The sequence below is a fragment of the Struthio camelus genome, chromosome 2 (assembly GCF_040807025.1).
Source record: "Struthio camelus isolate bStrCam1 chromosome 2, bStrCam1.hap1, whole genome shotgun sequence".
NCBI classification, from domain to species: Eukaryota; Metazoa; Chordata; class Aves; order Struthioniformes; family Struthionidae; genus Struthio; species Struthio camelus.
Genome location: NC_090943.1, coordinates 37,287,453 through 37,295,689, shown reverse-complemented (window position 1 = coordinate 37,295,689; position 8,237 = coordinate 37,287,453). Strand labels below are relative to the sequence as shown.

The 8,237-nt window shown below is 43.1% G+C and overlaps 1 protein-coding gene across 30 annotated transcripts in view; it reads left to right on the top strand.

The window, feature by feature from the left end:
- Positions 1-4,769: 4,769 nt before the first annotated feature.
- The window catches only part of HYCC1 (hyccin PI4KA lipid kinase complex subunit 1), a 52,528-nt gene continuing 49,060 nt past the window's right edge, over positions 4,770-8,237 (top strand). For 7 of the 30 annotated variants that reach the window (XR_011139640.1, XM_068935077.1, XM_068935093.1 and 4 more), the window contains exon 1: positions 4,783-4,919. The gene's annotated coding sequence lies outside the window, so the exon portion shown is untranslated. Of the gene's footprint in view, positions 4,920-5,127; positions 5,337-8,237 lie in introns of those variants that run through there. The other 23 variants (XM_068935078.1, XM_068935097.1, XM_068935095.1 and 20 more) reach the window with 15 other exon arrangements.

Sequence of the window (8,237 nt, the reverse complement as noted above, 5' to 3'; positions counted from 1 at the left end):
TTTTGGAAAGCATTTGAATAGCAGAAAGACATAACTACTTTGTTTTTAATTCTACCGTGGTGTTTTTGTAATAAATACTTATTACAATATTAGCAAATCAAGATATAGCAGCATTATACTAATGTATAAGATTTACCAAGAAAAAATTAAAGAGGAAACCTAAGGCCTTTTCTGCCAGAAGTAGTCCATGTCAGCAAAAAGCATAAGATAAGAGCTGTCTTTATTTAGAATAAATAAAACCTCTAATCACTTAAGTGCAGGAAATGGTTTTTAAAGTTCTGTGCCAATTTTTTTTTTTTAAATCTGTAGTCCTTTTAGAAGGACCTCTGTTCAGTCAAATGATCAATAAAATGTTTATTGAGGCCTTCTTTTTTGATCATTTTTATTTAAAGCATTTTGTGATTAAAATAAGAAATCTAGGGTTATGAGATCTTGTGATAAGACCACACAAGTCCTAGATTTCTCATGTGAAGTGTTTCAAAGTCAAATGGACATTAGTAATTTTTTCTCTTTGCTGGAAGATTTGGTAAAGCACTTTCCACTAAAGCAATTTTCTGTCAAAATATGGATTTGATAAAACTTTTTTCAGGAACATATCTGTTTCATTTATATTTTCAGGAGAAACATATCAAAATATTTTATTCATGGTTGAAACTAGACTGTTAAGTGGAAAACCATAAGTCAAAACTGAACATTTGACAACATCAACATTATTTTATTTCCGTCACTTGTTTCAGAGCTCCCAAAATAAAAATTGCAGAATCTGTGTTTTGTAGCAAGTGTTGACTTTTCACTTCAATTTAAAAGGAAATTTCAGAATATCTGCTTTTGTTCTTAGGTCAACATTGCGCTGCCCTTTTTTTTTTTTTTTTGGTTGCTGAAACTGTTCTGAAGTATGTCAGCCTAGTAGTCTTCAAACTCCTCTGCAGTTGATACAAAGCTCTTGGAACTCTACTGACTTGAGTGAATGAACTGATACTTGCTTGCAGTCCTGACTAATGGAATTAGCAAAGGCCCTGTAGGAGGGGAACGTGAGTCCTGGACGTTTTTGAAAATGTTAGCTGAATTTCTAAGCAAGACTTAGCACTGTTCTTAATTCTGAAGTGAATTTTATTCCAAACTTAAATAGAAGGGCTACTCCACTTATCTACCAGCATGTATTTATTACACTCACAGCCAGCCTAGCTTTGGTTGGGACGGTGACTGATGGCTAACAAAATTCCAGTTCTACAGTTTTGTCTCCCTTCCTAAATAGCATTCTCCTCAATGTCTTATAGGCTACAGATTTGGTATAAGATCAGATGACTGGAAATAACTGCTATTTTTTTCCCAAGGTCCAGATGCACTATTTTTTAAGGTGGACTGTGTGTTGAGTTGAGCTTTAAGAACATGGTCATATGACAGAGATTACAGTGGTTAAGCATTTATTTGTCAATGATTTCTATCTTTAAAGAAGCTCACGACCCCATTATAGTTTGCAATCTTATTATAAGAAATTAAAATGAAAAGCACAGACCAAAAATAGTCAAGCAAGCAGAGGTTGTTAAGTTCTGAATTATTTTCCTGAGAAATGAGAATATTTTATGAAACGTAAAGGAAATGGCTTCCTGGAAAAAACTGTTTTTGAAACAACATTGAGCAGCTTGGACTGCTGGGAAAGTAGAACAAAAGTTCTAGTTCTCTGTGGCCCTCCTGTTCATAGGGCAACTTGAAATGGATTTCTAATGGCAAAAAGACTGCCACACATACAAGGCTAAGGGCAATAAATGATGTGCACATCTAGGCAAAGAAATATTAACCGTGTTAGTGAAAGGAAAATGCACACAGTCTTGGCATTTATAATATTTAAGGATAATGTGGTAAGAATGCTTGAAGCACCAAAATAGTCTAAGTATTAAAATTGGTGGAAGTAACATATGCTATTTTCTTTTGATAACGTGACCCGAAATTGCAGAAATGTCAATGAATGTTATATGCTGCATGTGAAGTATTTGCCTTCTTTTTATTTGTATGTGATTCATTACTTTTACTAATTATGAGAATCATAATGCACCAATAACAATAAAATTAATAACTAATGACATGTGAGCTCAGTACATCGCTTTGCAACTAAGAGGATCACTTGGTGTGTCATCTGTGTCAGAACCCACATCAGTATCGGGATGTAGCATTCACATTCAGCAGTGATTCTCCTTCCTGACGCTGGGTACGTGCTGGGGCTGAGGATACTGTAACAAATTTGGTTTTAAACTTCTTTTGCATCGCTGTATCTTTACTCCCATCATTTGTTCCTGATTCCACCCTGCTCCCAAAACTGTAGGTCTGAGCATTTAAACCAGATCAGGGAACAGAATCATATTAAAATAACTTTTTTTTTTTGCTTGGTATCTTCAAACTGAATCAGTTGCAGTCAATTCAGTGGATTGTTTGGTCACAGAAACAGAAAAGATCTTGGGAAGAGGTACAAGCAGCAGGTGGGAAAGTCCTCCTGATGGGAGCTGCTTATGTGTGCACTATTGTTGGAAGAAATAGCAGTGGAAGTGCAAAGAAACTTAGATACTTGATAAACAGAGTTAACAAGAAGAGAAGCATTTTGGCTCTGATTCAGATGTATATTCTTTCTAAGGATAACATTTATTTTCCCACTCAAAGTTCCATTTGGTTGTTCCTAAGATTATATACTTTAACTGTCTCTCTTCATCTTACCACAGTTAAATAATAAAACTCCCTTACACCTCTGTTGGAACTAATATAATCTTTCTTTTCAGGAAAGCAGATCTATTTTACCCAGCATCACAAAAACTGATGCCAGAATGAATTTAGACCATAACACAGTGGGAGTATTATAATACAAATCTCTGTCTTGGTAAATCATTTGTCTTTATAAAAGCAATTTTAAAAAATGTATTATAACTTGTATTATGAATTATCCTTGAAAATAGCCCAGAAAATAGCCCATGTGTTTTATTAGCAAGAAAATGATATACTGGATCCCTGTGGAAATGAACGGTAAAACAGAAAGATAGGAAAGTACTTATACAGGATGGCCAGGAAATCTTGACTAAATGCATAGAACTCTCCATTTTCTGAGGTGCAGAGCTCCACATAAATCAACAAACTTGTGTATAAACACACAGGCATCTACCCGCACAGAGTAGCGCAAGATTAAGACTAGTAAAGTACAGAAGGGTAGGGCTTTTAAATGAGTAACTGTATGGGACAATGTCTAATGTCGGTAAGTGTTGGTGGATCTAATTCTGGCTCTGTCATTATATGGCATTTGGGCACTGACCAAATCACATGCTCCTTGCCTCAGTTTCACCAAACAGCAATTAGATTACTGATTTATTTAATCTTTATTAATCCCGAAGATTACCAGAAGCATGTGCTTCTCAGGATTAAAAATTAATCCTTAAAACATTGTTGCAAAGCAAATGCAGTTAAAACAAAAATTAAAAACCAAACTTCAATTAAAACAAAAAGTAGCTAATTATACTGCGTTCAGTTTTATTTCAGATTAAGCCTTTAGAGCAATCCAAGTAGGAAGTCAGTTAAAAAAAAAAAAAAAAAGACTGAGGGGGGGGAAAAAAGGGGGGAGAGGATTTATGATAGAAAAAGGCCATAGACTGCTGTGCAATTAGGCTCGCCTGTAATTACTCCATCTTTAGAAGGCTTATAAGAATACAATGTCTAAATAAATAATAGAAAGACATGCCTGATAAAAATTAGGAGCTTTTAAATTATAAGGCATTCTCATTTAAGGTGCCTAGAAATGTCACTTAAGGATTTGTCACTGCAGCTAGTATAATCATCTCTTTGTCAGGGCTGTAAAAGTTAAAGGCTCAATTTTGCTTTATAGTCTCATTAGCTACTGTATCATAATCTATGTTTTTATTTCTAAGCAATTATTTCAGGTGGGATTTGGGGAGGGAGGATTGTTTAATAGGACAGCGGTAAAATAAGTATATCTTGTCCGGACTACCAGCCTGGAGTTTTAAGCAATCACTTCAAACGTCTTGCTTATATTTTTCTAAATCACTTAACTCTCTCCTGACGTTTGTATTACAGTTTTGAGACCATACGTCTTTAGCTTTCAGGCGAGCGCCCTTGGGCAGCCTCGAGTGAAGCCCCCCTCCTCAGGATGAAGCCCTGCTCGCCGCTCCGGCTTCCTTCCCAACGTTCCTAACGGTCGTTTGGCAGCACGAGGCTGACGTTTCCCGCCCAACGCCGTCGCCGCCGGGCGAGGCGGCCGTTGGTCAGGCGCTGGCCGGGCCCGGGCCCGGGCCCACACGAAGGAGCGTGGCCGCCGGGCTGGGGGGAAGCGGCGCCCTGAGAGCTGCGGCCCTGCCCGCCGCTCGCTGGCTGCTGCCGCGGGCTTTAGTCATGTTCCTGATTCCGCACCAACGGGGAAACAATGACTCGTTTTCACCACTTCCCTCGGCAATGCTTGGGCTGTCACCGCCTCTCTTTCGCGTTGCTCGGCCTGCGAAGGGCTCCGCGACACCTTCCCCCCTTACCCCCCCGCCCCCCCCGCACAGCGGTGCCCGCCCCCCACCCCCGGGGCTGCCCTCGCAGCCCGGCGGGGGGGGGGGGGGGGCAGCCCCCTCCAGCGCCGCGCCTGACACAACCCCGCCGCCCTCGGAGCGGGACACCGCCACCCATTGGGGGAAAGGAGGGCGCGGGCGCCAGCGCCGCCCACTCTGCCATCCTATTGGCTCGCGTGACCGCGCTTCGCTTTCCTACTGGCTGCCGCCTCCGCCAGGCAGCGGCCGCTTGGGCGGTGCCAGCGCGCCGCTCTCCGCCCTCAGCGCTCTGAGTGCCCGCGGGCGAGTAAGTCCGTGAGCGGGAGTGGCGGCGGCGCCGGGGTCCCTAGTGGTGGCGGTTGCACTGCTGCCGCCGCTGCTGCCGGGCGGGCGGGGGTGAGTTTGCATAAGCGGCTGCTCGCACGGAGGGAACTTTTTTTCGCGCGGGGCTGGAGCAGCGCTCTTCGCCGCCGGGACGGTTGTGGCCGTTGGGCAACTAACGGCTGGCTGAAGAGAGCCCCCTCCCGCCCGGCCCCTCTCTGGCCCCGGGTCCGAGGCGCCTCCTCCGCAGCGGGCTCCCCCGCCGCGGGGCGGGGCGGCCGGTGGGGCGCGGCGGGCGCGGCCCGGGGCTGAAAGGAAGGGAGGGAAGGAGGGAAGAGACGGTCCGAGCGGTCTGGCGGCGGCCGAAGGGCGCTCGGGGCGGCGCGGCGCTGCGCTCCGCTGCCTTGGTGGAGTCGAGGCGGCGGGGGGGTCGGTCCCTGGGCACTGCTGGCGGCGGGCGCCCCGGGGAGCGGATTCCGCCTTTCCCTTGGCGTAAGTAGTTGCTGGGCAGGCGGAGGAGGCGCGGGTCGGTGCGCTCCAGGCATCCCGGCTGCGTCTCGCCGCTTGCGCGGGTCTTCGCGTGTTCAAGTGTGTCTGCCTGCTCGTCTCCCAGACAAAGATCGGGGAGGACGGAGGGAGAAAGCTGCGGTCGCGCGGGGGGGGGGGGTGGGGGCTCGGCGCTAACCGCACTGTAAATGCTCGTGTCCCTTGACAAAACCTGGAAAAGACAGTTTGAAATGCTGGCAGCCGGCGGCAGACGAGACAAAGAAACTGCTCCTGTTCATCTCCCCCGAGTAGGAGGACACCGCGGTGCCGGGGAGTAGACTTTCTGCTCGCTCCACTAAACCTATGTGCCTGCTCATGGGCAGATTGAAGAAACAGTTAACTACCGTGCTATTTGCAGTGCTGTAAATAATACACACATTTTAACTGACCTCTCCTGTATATTTCGTCTGCTGCATTGATTTCGGTATACTCGGGAAGCTATGTGAGAGGTGGCAGCAACAGTTCTAATTGCTGAGAGTTTGCGGTTGAGATTCCGAAGTAGGAGGTACCACAGACTGCAGGAACTTGTGTCTGAGTAGGTTTCATTGTTTAGCTGCGTGCACGTTAAATTGGAGTAGTGTGTCTTGTGCTTTGCGTTTTAAATACAATGGTAAAAGAAGAGGGACCGCCTCGTGGGCTTGTTTCATTCTCTGTTCGTTTCCCTTCCGACTGAATTTTAACTCTGTCCTGAAAGGCTCCTGAAAAGTCTTGCTTTCACAAGCAAAAGATTTGGAATACTCCAGGGTTACATACACCTTGTGAGCACCGATCTTTTGCTGTTTTAAATATAAATTGCCAGTGTATTGAGAAGAATAATATAGAGGAATAAAATAGGAAAGGCTCTATAAAATGGTTGCTATTAGATAGTTTTACTGGCTGCAAATTCAGATTCTTTTTTTGAAGGCAATTTGCAACAAACGAACACCGCAAGGAAGCGGTTTTATGTAGCAGAGTGTAGACAACAATGATGCTTGTTTATTTTCATTGCATTTAAAGGCTTTTCTGGTTTTCCCCCCTCCAAGAACGTTGTGAGACACTACCCTTTCTAAAAAGCCTCTTTTGGGAAGTTTGTACTTTTCACAGAACGCTTTCTTCCACAACAGCACCTTGCTTTCGTTGCCTTCTCCTCCTCTCCACCTCCCAACAAGTTCTTTTATATTGTGAGAAGTAAGTAGTGTTGTAAAATTCAAAATCAAGTTAGCTTCCACTCTATTTTACTCCTTCCAATGAAATATTTTAGGTAAGAATAACATACTTTGCAGTTGTGTTTTAGGTCCGTCTGTGTTGTTCTCAGACACCTTTTCCTGTAGCATAAGGAGACAGCATGGAAATACTACCTCTGAGATGCAAAATTCAGCTCCTTCTCTTTTGTGATCATCTCTGTGTGAGATAGGGTGGCAAGTTTTCTAATGGGGAAGGCATGGCAATTTTAAAGAAGTTCAGTATTGCTTTGAATGAATTATTAGTTACAGTAGTTCACTTGCTTTCCGTGTTGAGCTGTTTTAAGATACAAGTTAAACTTGCTCAAAATGCTACTGACAAGGAAAAAGGCTTTTGTGAACAGAACGATGGTGAACTTTAGTCACAGTCTCATGAATGGGAGGTTTTCTTTCACTCTAGAGAGTCCATGGTAGTCATGTTCAGAGGCATAGCTGGATAGTTAAGTCATTTGATTTCTAATTTTGTAAGGACTTGTATTGCAAACAAGTATGTGCATAAGTTATTGCAAGGCTAGGCTCTGTACATGGTACGTACCGTCTATATTATGAAGCTAGCTGTAAGTTGTGAGGAGAGACCCTGTGTACTGATGCAAATGGTAGGACTGTGTTGAACCTAAAGTAAGCCACTGAGTTTAAGTCTAATTCTTAGTACATGTTAGTTTACTATTTTGAGTACCAAAATCCAGATATTGAACCTTCTTGGCATGTTCGTGTCAGGAAATGCACTGTCATTAAATACTGCCTTAAGGTAAACATTAGGTTCTCTCCTGATCTGTGACTTACTTTGACACGTGCTACACTAAAATCACCGTATTCGTTCTGGAGATCTACCTTATTATTAGTTACGAGATGTTGGCCAATGCCTGCTTGTTTTAATTATAAATATATATTTTAAGTCTCAATTTGACACTGTTTAGTTTCAGATTGTATGGAAGATGCATAGTTTGAGAATTCTGCTTGAATTATAAGAGAAAAATCAGTTCCCAGGCTTGCTTTTGGGAGTTTGGCCTGTGGGGTGGACTTTATATTAGAGGCTTTCAAATGAAACTTACATGAGGCTTAAATGTTTTAAGCTGATGAGAATATTAAAATGCAGTAGCACTTGGAGTCTTATGAAGATCACCTGGTCGCTCTGCAAACATACGAAGCCTCTATCAGGAACAGCTTAGATCTAAATCCTGTAGTTGGATCACCAGGTTTCATTCCCAAGCCTTCGTTCAGGCAAATACCCTCTCTGTTTAACCTGGCATACTTTCTGCCTAGCAAATGCAAGAGACTGGGTCCAGAGCTTATACTTAAAAGTCTGCTCTAGGATTTGTGTGAGTAGTTTTGTTAGTGTAAATGGGGTTTATGCTTGATAATAATGTAAGGAATATATAAGCACAGTGATATGCAGTCAGTCTTTCAGAAGGAATATGCATGAAGTTTAAGCAGGAGATCCTATAATGCTGTATAGAAAATAAGAAGCATGATGATATGACCTTCACTGTGCATGCTCTATCGTCTTTGAAGTTAGGAGAACTAATGGCCAATTCTCTGAAGCTTTTTAAAAAACTGAAGACTGTGCAAATTTGTATTTATGTTCTCAATTGTAATAGCTTGATCACTTAAGTGACTGTGTGTAATC